Source organism: Podarcis cretensis, assembly GCF_951804945.1.
Source record: "Podarcis cretensis genome assembly, chromosome: 4".
NCBI lineage: Eukaryota > Metazoa > Chordata > Lepidosauria > Squamata > Lacertidae > Podarcis > Podarcis cretensis.
In genome coordinates this window covers 16284479-16301082 of record NC_137173.1, presented here as the reverse complement: position 1 = coordinate 16301082, position 16604 = coordinate 16284479, and the positions used below count along the sequence as shown (strand labels likewise).

Below are 16604 nucleotides of genomic sequence, written 5' to 3'. Positions count from 1 at the left end.
CTACAGGAGAATCCTGGAATTAGCCAATCACGTGTGTAAATAATGTATATAAAGCAGACATTCATAGGGAACTTCCATTCCTCACTACTATGAGCATGAAATCCACACTCGACTCCGAGTATATTTCAGAAACATATGACTTTTGAGCCATCTGGCCCCAAAATGGCAACTAGTCATTCTGTTTTGGCAACAGGTTTAAGGAACCATTTGGTGCTTAGCTTATATATCTTGAGTTTTGTACAGTGTGAACTTAGCCACGCTTAGGATGGGCTGGCTAACACTGCACATATTCTGGGCATACAGCAGGCTTGACAATATTCAGCCTACAAAGCCCGGAACACATCCCCTCCGGCTCTGTATATTGGTCCACCAGGGACTTGAGATGCCTTCTGGTTCAAAGGTCTACCTGGGCCTGCAAAATATGCAGTGCAGACTTACTTGGTTTTGCAGCCTTCCTTGGTCGGCAAAAGCAGCTGCTCTCCAAAGACCTGCCAGGTTTGCAATGCAAGCTGGTAGACTGTGCTTCTGGTACAGAAATGTGTATATATTCAGCCTCCATGACAACTTTAAACTTTACACAGACGTGGATATATATTAAAAGCCTCCACCGCAGTAGCATTCCTCCCTTACAGAAGCTGACGCTTGTGTCACACAAGAGTAACTACTATGGGCATAATACATTTCTATATGTCATTTTCTAAAAAGGAAGCCTGAAACAGCTTTTGGCATTCGAAAGCTGGAAGCTTTATGAACGGAATTTCAATAAAGCCAAGACGGCTGCAAAAAAACCTCCATTTTGCACCTGTCCCAATAATTTATGTCCAAATGATATTGTAGTATTATCTGTGCTTTCTACGCCTCAGAGACAATGACTTTATTTTATTAAATGAACTGGGAGATATATTGCTCATCTAAAAGAAAAATGTTTATAAAGGAACCTCAAGGAGCCTTCCTATGCAGGAGGCAGAAAGCTACTGCTTGCTTATCAATAGCCTTTGCCAAGAGGCCATCACGGAAGTAAGTTTTGAGAACAAATGCTGACATAGCGGGTTTTATGTGTGGGCTGGTTCAGATCTGGAAGCTTAAGAAATACAGTCCCTTCATAGGGAAGGGTATGTGTGGACAGCCATTTGCCTGGAGGCCATCTCAGATGAAAATTGTGCCATATATGTATATGTATGTGTGTAAGTGTGTATGTATGTATGTATGTATGCATGCATGCATGCATGGATAGATAGCTAGACAGACAGACAGACAGACAGACCGACAGACAGACAGACAGACAGATAGACAGGACTTCTCTATGACATTGTTTTTTCCCCATGGAGCAATTTATTATTATTATTATTGTCTTACTTGTTTGCTGTATTTGTACATACATTCCCTATAATAATTCCCTAAAATCTTTTGATAAAGGGTGGTATATAAATGGAAATCATCATCATAATCCCATTTCCAGTTGTTTAGTTGAGGGTGAATGTGGTGGGATCATGGCCCCCAAACTTTCTTTTCTTTTTTTACATTTTATTTATGATTTTCAGCTTTATACATTTCAACAATTTTGAAATCATTCTGACATTTCAAAACTTGACTTCCTTCCCTCCCCTTTCTGTGGTTCCTTATATTTATTTTTCATATTTCTACATATCCAAGTTAACTTAATTTGCTCATTTATTCATCTGCTTTAAATATACATTCTTAAAAAAAACTGCAGGTTATTACAATAATCCTGCCAATGTTCTTATCTGTTTACAATTTCTTTGCAAATATTCCATAAGCCATTCCCAGGACATTTTTGTTTCCAGAGCGTGAGCTATGGCATCAGTGGCAGAAGTACCAGAGAAACCAAACTCTCTGCCCAGAAGCCAAGGCCAGCGGCAGATGGACCACAGAGCTTCCTTCAGCAGCGTGGGAGGGGGGCCATCCATGTAGAGACCGTGTCTTGTGATTGAACTGTCCATCATATGATTGACCCTGCCATGCCTCAGTCCTCCAACAGGAGGCTGAGAGGGGTATATGTCCAATGCCTGTGGCCAAATTCTACCTACTTCTGTAACCAATAAAGTTGTGGCCACATTTTTTGAATACCAGAACGTTGTCTTTTCCAGTTTATTCACCTTCTTCCAACGGGCCATGCTTCTGGGGGTGGGACTGCAATATGTTTCGCAAGCTGAACTGATGCAGTCAGTGGTAAGCGCCACTAAATTGAGTGGCCCTTACTCCTAAGAAACTGTGCACAGGATTGCAATCAAGCTTCCCACAGGCATCTGGTTGGCCACTGTGACAACAGGATGCTGGACTAGGTGGGCCATTGGCCTGAACTATGTTCTTCTGCTGTGCCTTATGTTCTTATGTTGACCTTACTAAATTGCTATGGTGATATGGAGTGCTTAGGGATGTAGGTAGGGGTGTGGGTGTGGGTGGGTGTATTATAATGAATACCACTTGTTATCCAGTTGGAGAACAGCCTTTACCAAAGGTGTCATGGACTTTGAAGACACTCAAACTCAGAACGCAAGGGTGAAACGTGCTAAGAGGAAGACACGCCTGGCAAATCCACACCATGATCAACTCCCGTCCGGGAACCGATGTCCCCACTGTGGAAGGACATGTGAGTCCAGAATTGGCATCCACAGTCACTTTGTTAAAACCGTATTTATGGAAGACAATCTTAATCGCAGAAGAAGAAGGAGAAGGAGAAGAAGGTATAATGAATCAACAGTGCTACCTGCATTTTTCAACTCTCCTTGGGGGCTATGAATGTAGGACGGTAATTATGAGCTCCTTCGCAAGTTATTGCTACACCACTGCCAATAATTCCACGTGAACCCTAGCTGCAAGTTCTGTGTTTTGCAAGACACTGCTCTATCAACCTCACCAATTAAATCTAAGAAGTCTTGTGGGGGTTTCTTAGGACAGCCACCAAACTATGCACTTCCTTTCAGAATAGGCTCACCTAAACATGGCATTACAACTTTCTAGGAAATATGCAAAAATCCACCAAGCCTTTGGCTAGCTATCAGATATATAGACAACTCTTTGCGTCCTATTAAATAAAGGTTCTGCAAATCCTCAGTAGTCCAATTGACTCCTTTCAAGGTACTCTATCGTTCAGTATATATACCACAAAACAGTGCAAGACTTAATGCAGAGAGAAGACAAACCTTCTTTCATAATCTTTACACAAGCCTTGACTTGCTTGGTTGCAACTCAAGATTCACAGCATAACCCAAAGTGCCAAGACTTCCATAAACAAACCCAAGCTTTCCACAGTGGCTCCAACTGCAGCCAGCTCTGGACTCAAAGCAAACTGCACAGATTAATTGCCAAAGTTAAGACTCCTCTCCCCCTGCCACCCTCTCTCATGATGAGAATACAAAGCATTCATCTGCCTTCGCTTCCGAGCATTCTTCTTCTTCCAAAGCCCCAACTTATTGGAACGATTATAGCAAGAAAGCATCTATGCAACTCTATGCAAAAATGTTCCGTATCCAAGGAAACTGTAATGGTGAAATTAGAGAGTGCTACGTTTGCCGTAACTCCTAAATCACCACCGAGAATTTCCAAAGCTTTTGGACCATTTATTAGTGTGAAAACTGTCAATGCCACTGACGCCGTGATAGCTTAAACATGCTGCAAACCCAGGAAAAGGGGGCGGTGATAGCAGAATTGCTAACAAGGTACCTTTCAAGAAAGGATGCTATTGTTTGGTGTGTAGAAGCACACACACCCCGTACGCGTCTTAGCATCTTGTTACAGAGTTAATGGCAGGAAATAACACACAGCAGATGCATACATGAAGCTGTTGTCGCCATTCTTTATAGCGTTACCCCCGTTTTAAAACAAAAAACAAGAAAACACGTCTTTTCGTTTCCAGAAACAGCAAGCGGCAAAAGAGCATAATGATACGTTTCAGTTTGCCCACAGCTCACAAAGGGCAGCTGTACCAGGACAATTTAACTCAAGGAAAACGGTGTTGGATCTGTTGGTTTTTACACTCTCTTTAGTGCTTTGGACCAGCCAAATGCAAGTTTTGCACTTTCCTTCTTATATATATATACTTTGGCACTGTCACTAGTCCCCAGGTGGCCTCAGGAGCCGATTGTCTTTTTCAACTCCAGATCATTCGCCAGCTATGGACGCTTTTGGACAGAGATGACTTGCCATGGTACTCCATGCTCCACAGGGGCTGCCCTAGTAGACAACTCAGGAACTTCAACCATCCCAAAATGCAACGGCCAGGTTCCTAGCAGGGGTTTCCTTCAGAACTCGCGTAACCTGCATTCTAAAACAGCTACACTGGCCGCCAGTTCGTTTCTAGACCTGATTTAATGTGCTCACAATGGTGTTTAAAGCCCTGAAAGACTTAGGTCCCCAAGTATCTGAAATATCACCTCCTTCCCTACAGAACAGACCCTCCCAGGTGCTAGGATCAGCAGAGGGGACCCTTTTCGTAGCTCCAGCTCACCCTGGCCGGCCCACGCACAAGGCAGGGTGAAGCAGCCGCCTTAGCCTAAGCCCCTGAAGCGATGTAAGCATCAGCGACGATTTCTGGCAAGATTCCCTCAAAATATCAGGAGATCTCGTGGAATCTGGGAGATCTTGACAGAAATTGGTGATCCCGTGCACCTCCCTCAAAGGTTTTTTTGTGGGGGCAGGAGTTAGCCCAGAAAAGGGCATTCTCTGTGTCAGCCCTTAAGTTGTGGAATTCAAGTTATTCATTTATAATAAGAATAAGAATATGCATTTTATTAAAATTATTCTATTCCATTCTATCCCAGTGTTATGAAAGCTAGGAGCTAAATGGCACCTTAAGCCGAAGTCATGGGTACAGAAACGGAATGTCTATGCATGCTTTTTAAAAACAAGAGTACAAAGCTGAAAATGAACGAACTGCAGCTGAAATGTTATGTTCATTTTTCACATGGTCTAGTCCTTCCCTTGCCCACCCCCCAATGTTCTTAAGAGGGTCTCTTCTCCAGTCTTCAGCAAGTAGCTAGAAGTGGGGAGGCAGAAAAAGGTCCTCCTTTCCTTCCACTCCACAGTTTTAATCTGAAATTTTAGGCGCAGTACTGCGCCCAGAGCTCAGAAACTGCTCATGCTAATGAAATTACCTGTCGCAAAATGTGCATAGAACAATGGGAGTTATGAACACTGTTCCATTCATATAACAGGATGAGTTAGATAGCTTAGTGCAGGGTTCCCCAAACTTGGGTCTCCAGCTGTTTTTGGATGACAACTCCCATCCTCCCTGGCTAGCAGGACCAGCGCTCAGGGATCATGGGAATTGTAGTCCAAAAATAGCTGGAGATCAAAGTTTGGGAAACCCTGGCTTCATGCCTGAGTTGGGATTTCAACCCTGGTTGAAACTGTACCACAATGGCTCAAAGACTTCTTGTAAGAGCATTGTTGGGTTACTCTTCCAACCCACAGTTCCTTAAGCACATACCACAGGGGCGGGGTATAAAAATTATTATTATTATTATTAAAAGAGGATAGACTTTTAGCAGCTAGATCACCGTTTCTTGCATCTTGGTACAGACTAATTACTTTGCAACTTATCTGGGAGCAGATCTGTGCTTCTTGCCCAAGATGCTCATGTTGCAAAAGGAACTCCAGATCTAGTGCGCGCTCCATTTTATATCGGCAAACTTTGCTTTCTTGGTGCAAAGTTCTTGTTCCAGATTAGCAAATGGTCAGCTTCAACAACGCTGCCCAGATGTTGATCCCACCCTGCAATCCGCTAATCTCTTCCCTGCTGTTGCAAACTGCTCTTCATCTAACACACACCTCAATCCTTTGTTGTTCAAACAGGTTTCTTGATCCACTCAAGATTTGCAACTCACCTTGACACCATCCTTGCTGATCTTTCCTTACTTATCTACTTTGTCAGATTTCAGGATTTTCTTAATCTTTTTTTCTTGAAGACTGTACATTGTATACCTCTCTACATAGCATCTCTACACAGCAAATTTTATCGGAACTTTGGATTTGTAAGATAGGAATTTACCCAGCTTATCTCTCGTAATATGTGAGCAGGTTGCTTGAGGTCCAGTAATATGACCCATCCCACACAGTCCCTCTCCCTTTCTCCTAAGGCTAAAAGTACACATTACAGTGGTACCTCGGGTTAAGTACTTAATTCGTTCCGGAGGTCCGTTCTTAACCTGAAATTGTTCTTAACCCAAAGCACCACTTTAGCTAATGGGGCCTCCTGCTGCCGCTGCGCCGCCAGAGCACAATTTCTGTTCTCATCCTGAAGCAAAGTTCTTAACCTGAAGCACTATTTCTGGGTTAGCGGAGTCTGTAACCTGAAGCGTATGTAACCCGAGGTACCACTGTACAGGGAGTTTCTTTTACCCCGGTTTGATTTGTAGGTTTTGGTTGGTTGGTTAAAAAAAAAAAAAGCAACACCAGCCTGGACAACTTGGAAGCCAAAACAGAAGCAGTATCATAAAGGAAAGCGTCAATAATGAAGAGAATTAACATAACCCTTTCCCTCCCAGCATTTAAATATCTCAAGGAGTGTTACGTGCAAGATGGAGTGTTACGTGCAAGCTTGTTTTCTCCCACTCTGGAGGGCAGAACTCGAACCAATGGCTTCCAGTTACCAGAAAGGAGATTCCGACTCAACATCAGGGAGAACTTTCTGGCAGTAAAAGCTGTTTGACAGTGGAAGGATCTCCCTCGGAAGGTGCTGGATTCTCCTTCCTTGGAGGTTTGAAAGCAGATGTTGGGTGGCCATCTGTCATGGATGCTTTCACTGTGATTCCTGCACTGCAGGGGGCTAGACTAGATGACTCTACGGGGTCCCTTCCAACTCTACAGCTGTATGATTTTTATGCTTCCGTGATTTATCTAGCTCATAATCCTCCCCAATCTACTTTTATCAGCATATGGTAAGAAGGGATGCGGGTGGCGCTGTGGGTTAAACCACAGAGCCTAGGACTTGCCGATCAGAAGGTCGGCAGTTCAAATCCCCTCAATGGGGTGAGCTCCCGTTGCTCAGTCCCTGCTCCTGCCCACCTAGCAGTTCAAAAGGACGTCAAAATGCAAGTAGATAAATAAGTACCGCTCTGGTGGGAAGGTAAACGGCGTTTTCGTGTGCTGCTCTGGTTCGCCAGGAGCGGCTTAGTCATGATGGCCACATGACCCGGAAGCTGTACGCCAGCTCCCTCGGCCAATAAAGCGAGATGAGCGCCGCAACCCCAGAGTCGGACCTAATGTTCAGGGGTCCCTTTACCTTTAAGGAGAAGGTGAGACCCGTTATCAGGTGAATAATATTTACTATTTGTGTAACTCGCTTTTCAGTCAAAAGTAGGCACTCCCTCAAATGGCAGATAATTGCACTGGGCTTAAAAATAAAAAAAAAACATTAAAAGGGGGGAACGCATACAATTTTAGGCTCATAAGTACATGGCTCATTTTAGAAAAAGGTAACCTCTTACTTAAACACGAAAATGTGTTTATTTCTAGATGCACATCTTCATTGTTAGTACAGTGGTACCTCGGGTTACAGAGGCTTCAGGTTACAGGCGCTTCAGGTTACAGACTCTGCCAACCCAGAAATAGTACCTCGGGTTAAGAACTTTGCTTCAGGATGAGAACAGAAATCGGGTGGCAGTGGCGGGGGGCCCCATTAGCTAAAGTGCTACCACAGGTTAAGAACAGTTTCAGGTTAAGAACGGACCTCCAGAACAAATTAAGTTCTTAACCCGAGGTACCACTGTATTTTTAAATGCAAGACAAAGTGCACAGTGCAAAGGATGATGTTCCCACAGTTCTCCTTGGAGTGCTCTTGAGCAGATGTCAGGTGAACTATGTTGGCATATCTGGACATTGTTCTCTTTCTATGCACCCCAAGTCTTGTTGTTCTGTTTAAAACTAAATGAAGTTGTCAATATGGACTACATAGCAGGGATAAAAACCTATATGACTCTGGATCTTATTGAACTCAAAACTCCCCACAACTCTAGCTAACACGGCCAGTGAGTGGTTAGAGTTAATGGGAGCCTCTAGGGCAGGGGTAGGCAACCTAAGACCCGTGGGCAGGATGCGGCCCAATCACCTTCTCAATCCAACCCGCGAATGGTCCGGGAATCAGCGTCAGTAGAATGTGTCCTTTAATTTAAAATGCATCTCTGGGTTATTTGTGGGGCATAGGAATTCGTTCATTTCCCCCCAAAAAATATAGTCCGGCCCACCACATGGTCTGAGGGACAGTTGACCAGCCCACGGCTGAAAAAGGTTGCTGACCACTGCTCTAGGGTCACAAGTTCCCCATCCTTGCACTACAGAAATGCCAACAGCAAAATTATTGCAGACAGAAGGAAGGACAAGCCTTGGCCTAAGGATGATGGACTACATTAATAAAAGAATGACGGAAACTATTTGTATGAGTGTGCCCCCCCCCCCCGAGTTTTAAGAAACCAGAGGGAAGGAAACAGGATACACCAAAAGTAATCCAAAAGACCACTTACTTTTTATTGTTACTCCATGTGATTGTGATTATTTGGCTGCCTAATTAGTGGATTCATTTGTCTAAAAACAGACACTCATACAAAATACTAGCCGGACCTAGAGATGCCTGGGATTAAACTTGAGACCTTTCACATACAAAATATGTGATCATCATGTTCCTGAGTACATGAACATTCCCAAATGCTACACTGGCATTTGACGTGCACTCAAACCAACAACCCATCTTTCCAGGTCAGCCTAACATATGATGCAGCCCAAGATGAAGCCCAAGAGGCATATGTAGCAGATACCTGACCACCTCCTGTTTGCATAGACTCAGGCAGGCAGCAGAAACAGACCCCCATGAGCCACCATATGAGGCTGTGAGCTGCATTCAGGTCAACATGTCACAAGTGGCTCACGCCTGGTCCTGTGTAGGGTTCACGGCCCACCATGGCATGTTATCAACAGCACCCCTGCAATTTTGCCGCTGTGCAACTGGGCTGTTGAAATCAGTTTCAAGAAGTACGGTAGCTGATAAATGCTAAGAATTGCCGAAGCATACATTTAAGAAGGTGGACAGAATGGGAGAAAGCTTTCTGAGTTGTTGCACTGACTTATACAGAATGTGAAGGTTAAGCTAAAATACAGAAAGTCTGGGCAAAGCAGGACTAAGCTTGCAACTTCCGGGTAAGAGCAGGAGAAAGCAACCAGGAAGGTGAGGAACTGAGTTCAGGTCTGAGAATAGGTTTAAAGAAAGGGGCAACATTTGCCTCAGATCTGCAGAAATAGTTTCTGAAAGGCACGGATAGTTCTGCCAGCCCATTTCACTTCACCACAGAATCTTCTTTTAAGTAAAGTTTGGTAGCAACTTGGTTTTGCTTGGCAAACTTGTTTTCTTAGTCCTTGTCTCCCAATTCCATGAAAGGAAAGCAGAGAAAGGGACCCAGGAATTACCTATTCACTGGGGTGTTCTTAAAATTCAATCATTATTCTTGCATAACTTGGGAGAGAAATGTTTACCGCCCTGAAAATTTGCAGGAGCAAGGGGGGGGGGGGTAACCCACTAGGTTGTGTTCAACTAGCTATATTACTCAAAGTAAACCCATTAAAATAGACCCACATTAGTAATGGCTATTAACTGCAGTGAGTTTACTCTGAGTAAAGGGTAGTTGAATACAACCCGCTGTCTCAGGGAAGGGGCACAGGAAGATCACCTTGGGCAGCTATCGTGTACAGTGGTGCCTCAGGTTAAGTACTTAATTCGTTCCGGAGGTCTGTTCTTAACCTGAAATTGTTCTTAACCTGAAGCACCACTTTAGCTAATGGGGCCTCCCGCTGCCGCCATGCCGCTGGAGTATGATTTCTGTTCTTATCCTGAAGCAAAGTTCTTAATCTGAAGCACTATTTCTGGGTTAGCAGAGTGTGTAACCTGAAGCGTCTGTGACCTGAAGCGTATGTAACCCGAGGTACCACTGTAAAAAATAATAATGGCTTACGAAGAGTTTGGCCTTTTGCATTTCTGTTAAATTCTGCAGGAGAAAGTGGAGACTATTTATGGCACAAAAAATGTTTTGCAGGCTCTGGAAATCACAACAGTCCTGGTCTCCCTTCCCCCTCAGTTCTGCATGGGCACCTTAAACCAACACACCATGCAGCCCCTTCATTCTCATGCTAATGCTCTTCAAACAAGAGAGCCCTGTATTCTCTCTCATTTGGGCAGTAAGCCTGTCTTTAGAATCACTTTTCCTTGTCATTTTAAGCCACAGAGAAAACATGATCTGTTCATTTATTTGGAAGGGTAAGGGGGGGGGGAATAAGTGGGGAGCGATCTAATGTCTTGGGGGGAGAGAGCAGCCACAAAGCTACGAGCAATTTTCCATGGAGCCTGCTGCATTGCTGGGGAGCGATAGGAATGGGAACTGTAGTTCATCAACACAAAGGTTTCCTACCCCTGACGTATTATGTCACTGGGATGACCCCACAAACTTGAGAAGCGGTGTTAAGTCACTTATGGAGGAAGAAGTAGACAGGAATTTAAGGTCTCTGATATTAACGCATTGATAAATCCCTAGCCAACCTTCAAAACTCTTTTGTCACGTTCTGCCCCAGAAGAGAATGTATTAAAAAAGAAACCTAGTTTTTCTGCACACATTCTTAACAACTGTGACATTGAAGACATGCGTGCCCTTCAGAGGGGATTTTCTTTCCCCTCGCACCTTGGATTTTGAAAGCACCGCAGATGAGAGCTTTCCCCCTAATCACTGGGCTTTTGGTAGACTTTCCACTTATTTAAAGCCTGCATATAGGCAAGGCTGGAAGCAAAGTCGGATTAGGAAAAGGAGGCTGTTCAGCTGGATTTCCTCCTGATCATCTTAAAGGAGATGATTTGAAAAGGGGTGCCTTTCCACATGGCATGGTTAAGCAAATTCAAAGAGCAAATGGAGCCCCTCTATCCCCAAAATAGTTCAGAGAAGCATTTCGGATGTGGTCATATGCATGTTCCAAAAGAACGACACTTCTCAAAGTTCCAGTTACTTCTTCCAGTATCTGAAGAAGTGTGCATGCACACGAAAGCTCATACCAAGAACTAACTTAGTTGGTCTTTAAGGTGCTACTGGAAGGAATTTTTTTATTTTGTTTTGACTTCTCAAAGTGTTTGGGCAAAATTCAGCAAAACTGAAGAATATAGGAAGCTTCCTCACACCAAGTCAGACCATTGGTTCATCCAGGGCAATAATGTCTACACTGGCTGGCAGCAGCTCCCAAGTATCTCTCCCAGCCAAACCAGGAAGACTGAGCCTGGGACCTCAGACATGCAAAGGATGTGCTTGATAGCGCTGGACAATATATTGATATATCATCCAGAACTGGTTTGAAGTCCATTATTGTGATATTGGTTTCATAATTTCTGACCTGGCAATATGTCATGGTGTGTGTGCTATGCAAAAATTACAATGTGGGGAAAACCGTGAAGTCAGCCAATGCCTCTACATAGCTCCATCCTTATTTCAAACATCATGATGTTTGATTCCCAAAAATGAACAATTGCATATTTCTGCATTGCAAGGGGCTGTAAAAGGTAAAGGTAAAGGGACCCCTGACCATTAGGTCCAGTCGCAGACAACTCTAGGGTTGCGGCGCTCATCTTGCTTTATTGATTGAGGGAGCCAGCATACAGCTTCTGGGTCATGTGGCCAGCATGACTAAGCTGCTTCTGGCGAACCAGAGCAGCGCACAGAAACGTCGTTTACCTTCCCACCAGAGTGGTACCTATTTATCTACTTGCACTTTGTGCTTTCGAACCGCTAGGTTGGCAGGAGCAGGGACCGAGAAACAGGAAATCACCCCGTCGCGGGAATTCGAACTGCCCACCTTCCGATCGGCAAGCTCAAGAGGCTCTGTGGTTTAACCCACAGCGCCACCTGCGTCCCAGTGCAAGGTGCTGTACTACTACATAATCCTCAGGATCCCTTCCAACTCTACAACTCTACAATTCGATAATATATGAGTATATTGTGATGTTTAGCTGGTGATATATCACACTGTTGAAAACCAGATATCGCAAACCCTGCTGCTCAACCAATGAACTTCAGCCCTTCCTGCGTGCCAACAGCCCAGCACCCAATGTCTGCAAATTTGGGAGGCAACATCTTGGTGCATGCTCACCTGTAAATGTTGGCAGACACAAAGTGTGTGTGTGTGTGTGTGTGTGTGTGTGTGTGTGTGTGTGTGATCCTCCCCACCAACACACAGCAACACCTCCCGCAAATTCAATGAACTTGAGTGTGGGGGTGCCTGATCCACCCACCCAGCCTTTAGTTTCTGGTTACCACCATGAAGTCCCCTCTTGAACAAGCGAAGAATTGCGTAGGAAAGAGCAAGAAGGTTGCGAACCTAGTGAGATTTCCCCTACGTGAGCGCCATGACAATGCAAGACCAAATGAGTATCTGTGAATGTCTGGTTTAGCATAAAGAGATTTATTCTGCCCTTTCCACCACCCAGCTCACCTGCTGTAGCAGATAAAACACCTTTCCCCCTTTTTCTTCTGACACTGGAGGGGAAGCTTTGATTGTTGTGGCCTATATTACTTCCTTAAAAACGAATGCATTTTACACACAGCCCTGGATGTGCTACTTTACACAAAGCCTTAATTAGCTGTTATGAACGAGGGACAACTACACAATGACTTCTCCCACACACGGTCCAGCGCTTTGCCGCCAAAGAAGTTTCCCAAGCAGGGACGCTGAGCTGATGCAGACCCTGGGGACGGGACCCACTATGCCTTTATTCTGTTTGGAATTGCAGCCACCTTGCCACAAGAGCTCCTGGCAAGTATCAACATCAAAGCCGAATGTTGGGAAAACCTATAAAGTCTATAAGCATTAAAGATGGGCTTGTAAATATCCACGGTCCTAGACGCCTCTGGCAAGGAAGAATCAACTCCAGAAGATCAGGCAAGTGGGGAAAAGGAAAGGGGGGGGGGCACACTTGTAAAACTGGAAGAGAATTGGATTGGCTTATGGAGTTTATTTTTTACTTCTTCCAAGCAATCAGCGTGCCAGAAATTACTCACACGGGTTTATGTTGGCAGCAATTTGTGCACTACTAAGTTTTTTTTTATTTATTTCCCTCATCCGTTTCCACATTTGCTTTCCACCCTCCAAAGAACTCAGAAGGATCTACATGAGCTTTTATGGGTTTTCTCCACCCAGCAACCTAGTGAGGTAGGGAAGGCTGAGGGTCAAAGTCATGTACGCAACTCTTATCACCGTGTTGTTGTTGTTTTCATGCCCAAATTCTTTCATTGAACCGTGGAAGCTGCAATGTAATCTGCAGGAAAAGACTCGGGAGAGTCAAGCCTCTCTGATCCTGAAGTTTTCCAGGTAAAAATCCTCCCCACTCCAATGGGCAGAAAGAAGTCCTTTTACCACTTGCCTCTGGACCAGTCTTGCTACACTTTGGTCACATCCATAAAGGTAGAGGGACCCCTGACCATAAGGTCCAGTTGTGACCGACTCTGGGGTTGCAGCGCTCATCTCGCTTCATTGGCCGAGGAGCCGGCGTACAGCTTCTGGGTCATGTGGCCAGCATGACTAAGCCGATTCTGGCAAACCAGAGCAGTGCATGGAAACACTGTTTACCTTCCCGTCAGAGCGGTACCTATTTATCTACTTGCACTTTGACATGCTTTCGAACTGCTAGGTTGGCAGGAGCTGGGACCAAACAACGGGAGCTCACTCCGTTGCGGGAATTCGAACCACCGACCTTCTGATCGGCAAGTCCTAGGATCTGTGGTTTAACCCACAGCACCACCCGCATCCCTCTAGGTCACATCCATACTATACATTTAAAGCACATGGTGTCCCTTAGAGAACCCTAGGAAATGGAAGTTTGTTAAGGGTGCTGGGAACTGTAGCTCTGTGGGTGGAAAATTGCAGTTCCCTGGAATCTTTTGGAGGGAGGAAGCCATGTTAGTTTAAATGCACCGTGTGAATGTCAGTTAGCTAGTTAAGTTTATTTCAAAATGAAATTAAAGACAGGAAGGTTGCAAAGGGCAACGTCATGGGAAACCATCTGGCCATCAGGGATGCCTCATAAGAGATAGTTTTGTAGCTCTGCATTGATAAAGGTAAAGGTAAAGGGACCCCTGGCCATTACCGTAGGTCTAGTCGTGGCTGACTCTGGGGTTGCAGCGCTCATCTCGCTTTATTGGCCAAGGGAGCTGGCATACAGCTTCCGGGTCATGTGGCCAGCATGACTAAGCCACTTCTGGCGAACCAGAGCAGCACACAGAAACACCGTTTACCTTCCCGCCAGAGCGGTACCTATTTATCTACTTGCACTTTGATGTGCTTTCGAACTGCTAGGGTGGCAGGAGCAGGGACCGAGCAACGGGAGCTCACCCCGTCGCAGGGATTTGAACCGCCGACCTTCTGATCGGCAAGTCCTAGGCTCTGTGGTTTAACCCACAGCGCCACCCGCATCCCTCTCTCTGCATTGATACCCGGGTACAAAATAACACAGGCTGAACTGCAGGACCGAAGCGTTTGCAGCGTATATCTTTGTGCCTCATGCGTCTCTTCCGCATGAATGGTGCGGGTGTTTGGAGGAAGACTTCCTTTTAAAGGCGCAAGCCCTGCAAAACACACACACACAGAGCGTATTTCCCAACAAAGCCCAGGCATGTGTGTATTTTCGCAACCCAGGTACAAAACCTATCTGTTAGGAGGTATCCCTCATGCACCAAAGGGGGTCACGGGCTTTGAGAAGCGTTGACCGAGAGAGGGGCAACAGGAGACAAACAGAACAACTTGGCACAGCAAGGGCTGTTCACTCAAACGGGCAATCCTTAAACTTTGGACATGCAGAGCTAAGATCCCCTTACCTGAGAAGAAGTGTAGAGGACATCAAACTTCACCATAAAAGGGATGAATAGCATCCACACTGCTTATTGCTTCTTATTTCTTCTTTTCCTACCCACCAAGTGTCAGTAATATACACACCTGCCCCTTCTCTGTGAATCTCTCTTCCTCTCTCTCTCAGGTCTTGCATGTCGCGCAGGCAACCCCACATGGCAGAATACCATGGGAATAACAAGGAAACGAAGCACTATTTCTGCACTCGCAGTTCATTTCACCATGTTTTTTTACTAGCGGAAAACACTTGTGACACTGGGGGCAATTCTTACGGACCAAGCACTCTTCGGAGGTTGGAGGGATGTACTATTTGCAAGATGCAAAACTCCACCTTTACACTCTTTCCTTCCTTCCTTCCTTCCTTCCTTCCTTCCTTCCTTCCTTTCTCTCTCTCTCTCTCTCTCTCTCTCTCTCTCTCTCTCTCTCTCTCTCCCACCAGCTAATGAACAGCAAGCTCTCGCAACTGAACAATGCACACAGACTTTTACCAGAAAAGGGATCCAAAACAAACAAGCAAACCACTTATAGAGAAGCTCTCACCTTTTAACCGGAATAAGTGGCACATAACAAACTCGGTAGGGCATCCTTGCCGCGAACGTCCCTCTGAGGGCTCCTCTCCCGTAATCCCAAGCGCAAGGGGCAGAAGCAAAAACCGCTGCCAGCTTGCCTCATTCTCCGGCACTGAGATGCACACGCTGCCACGGTAACAAGCGAAAGCAGAGAGAGAACGGGGCCCAGTCTTAGTTTTCTTTCAAAAGCTTTGTGTTATAAATAGAGAGAAAGAGGGAGAGAGAGAGAGAGAGAGCGGAGGGTGGAGGGGTTTGTTTTTTGGGGGGACAACAACTCAGGGGGGGAGGAATGGGGGGAACAGAGTAAGCACTAAGCTACACTCATCTTCACCGGGTACTCAGGCTATATGTAGGCTGTTTAAAGTTTGAATTTCCCTGCTACCACGTTTCCTCGTAGGGGAAGGGGTGAGGGAGGGGAGGGGGAATCTGCCTTTAGGAGTTGGGGGAGGGGAAGCAATAGATGGACGGTGGGAAGGGGAGCGAATCGGGGGGGGGGGGAGACGACGAGCGCGCAGAGCTCCTATGTGACATACATATGGAATTAGTACCAGAACAATGTTGACAAGGACAGGCATGGCAAATTGCACTCTGGAGTTTGCAAAGGAGGGAGCTTGCAAAGGGGCTATAATACAGATTAGGGAGATTCCCTGCCCCCCCTTTTACCCCTGTTCTTCCTTAAAGGCAGACTGCATCTGAATAAACTAACAGCCCCCCCCCCCTCCCCACATCATAAACTGAATACAACGGGTGTGGGAAAAGAGTCACTTATTAAAAAAAAACCCGATTGTTGCAATATCGCACATAGAAGCCTTCTCTGCTTGCGGCTGACGTAGCTGGCTTGCATATATTTCCTCTTCTCCCTCTCTCCCCGCCCCCCCGTGAAGTTCTCTTTTTCGAGGAGCCCCCATGGGAATGAGAATTCCACTGGACCCAATTAACACTCTGCTTTGCTAGCTGCGCAGCCTACGATTGATTTAAAAATAAGCTGTGCTTTAGAAGCCCTGGATATAACGGAAAGTGGTGGGGAGGGGGGGCCAGTTCCAGCGAGACAATCTGCGGTTCCTAAAGGCTGGCGCTTCTTCGGGGTGGGGGTGGGGAGAGGAATGATGAGTCAACAGAAAAGAGGATGGTGGTGGTCAGTGAATGGCTGTGTAA

The 16604-nt window shown here is 45.5% G+C and overlaps 1 protein-coding gene across 10 annotated transcripts in view; it reads right to left on the bottom strand.

Annotated features, from left to right (window-relative positions):
* The window catches only part of FAT3 (FAT atypical cadherin 3), a 459497-nt gene that overhangs the window by 362847 nt on the left and 80046 nt on the right, over positions 1-16604 (bottom strand). Inside the window, exon 1 of one of the 10 annotated variants that reach the window (XM_079973211.1) lies at positions 15421-15595. The exons of the other annotated variants lie outside the window; for them this stretch is intronic. The gene's annotated coding sequence lies outside the window, so the exon portion shown is untranslated. Of the gene's footprint in view, positions 1-15420; positions 15596-16604 lie in introns of those variants that run through there. 10 annotated transcript variants of the gene reach the window in all.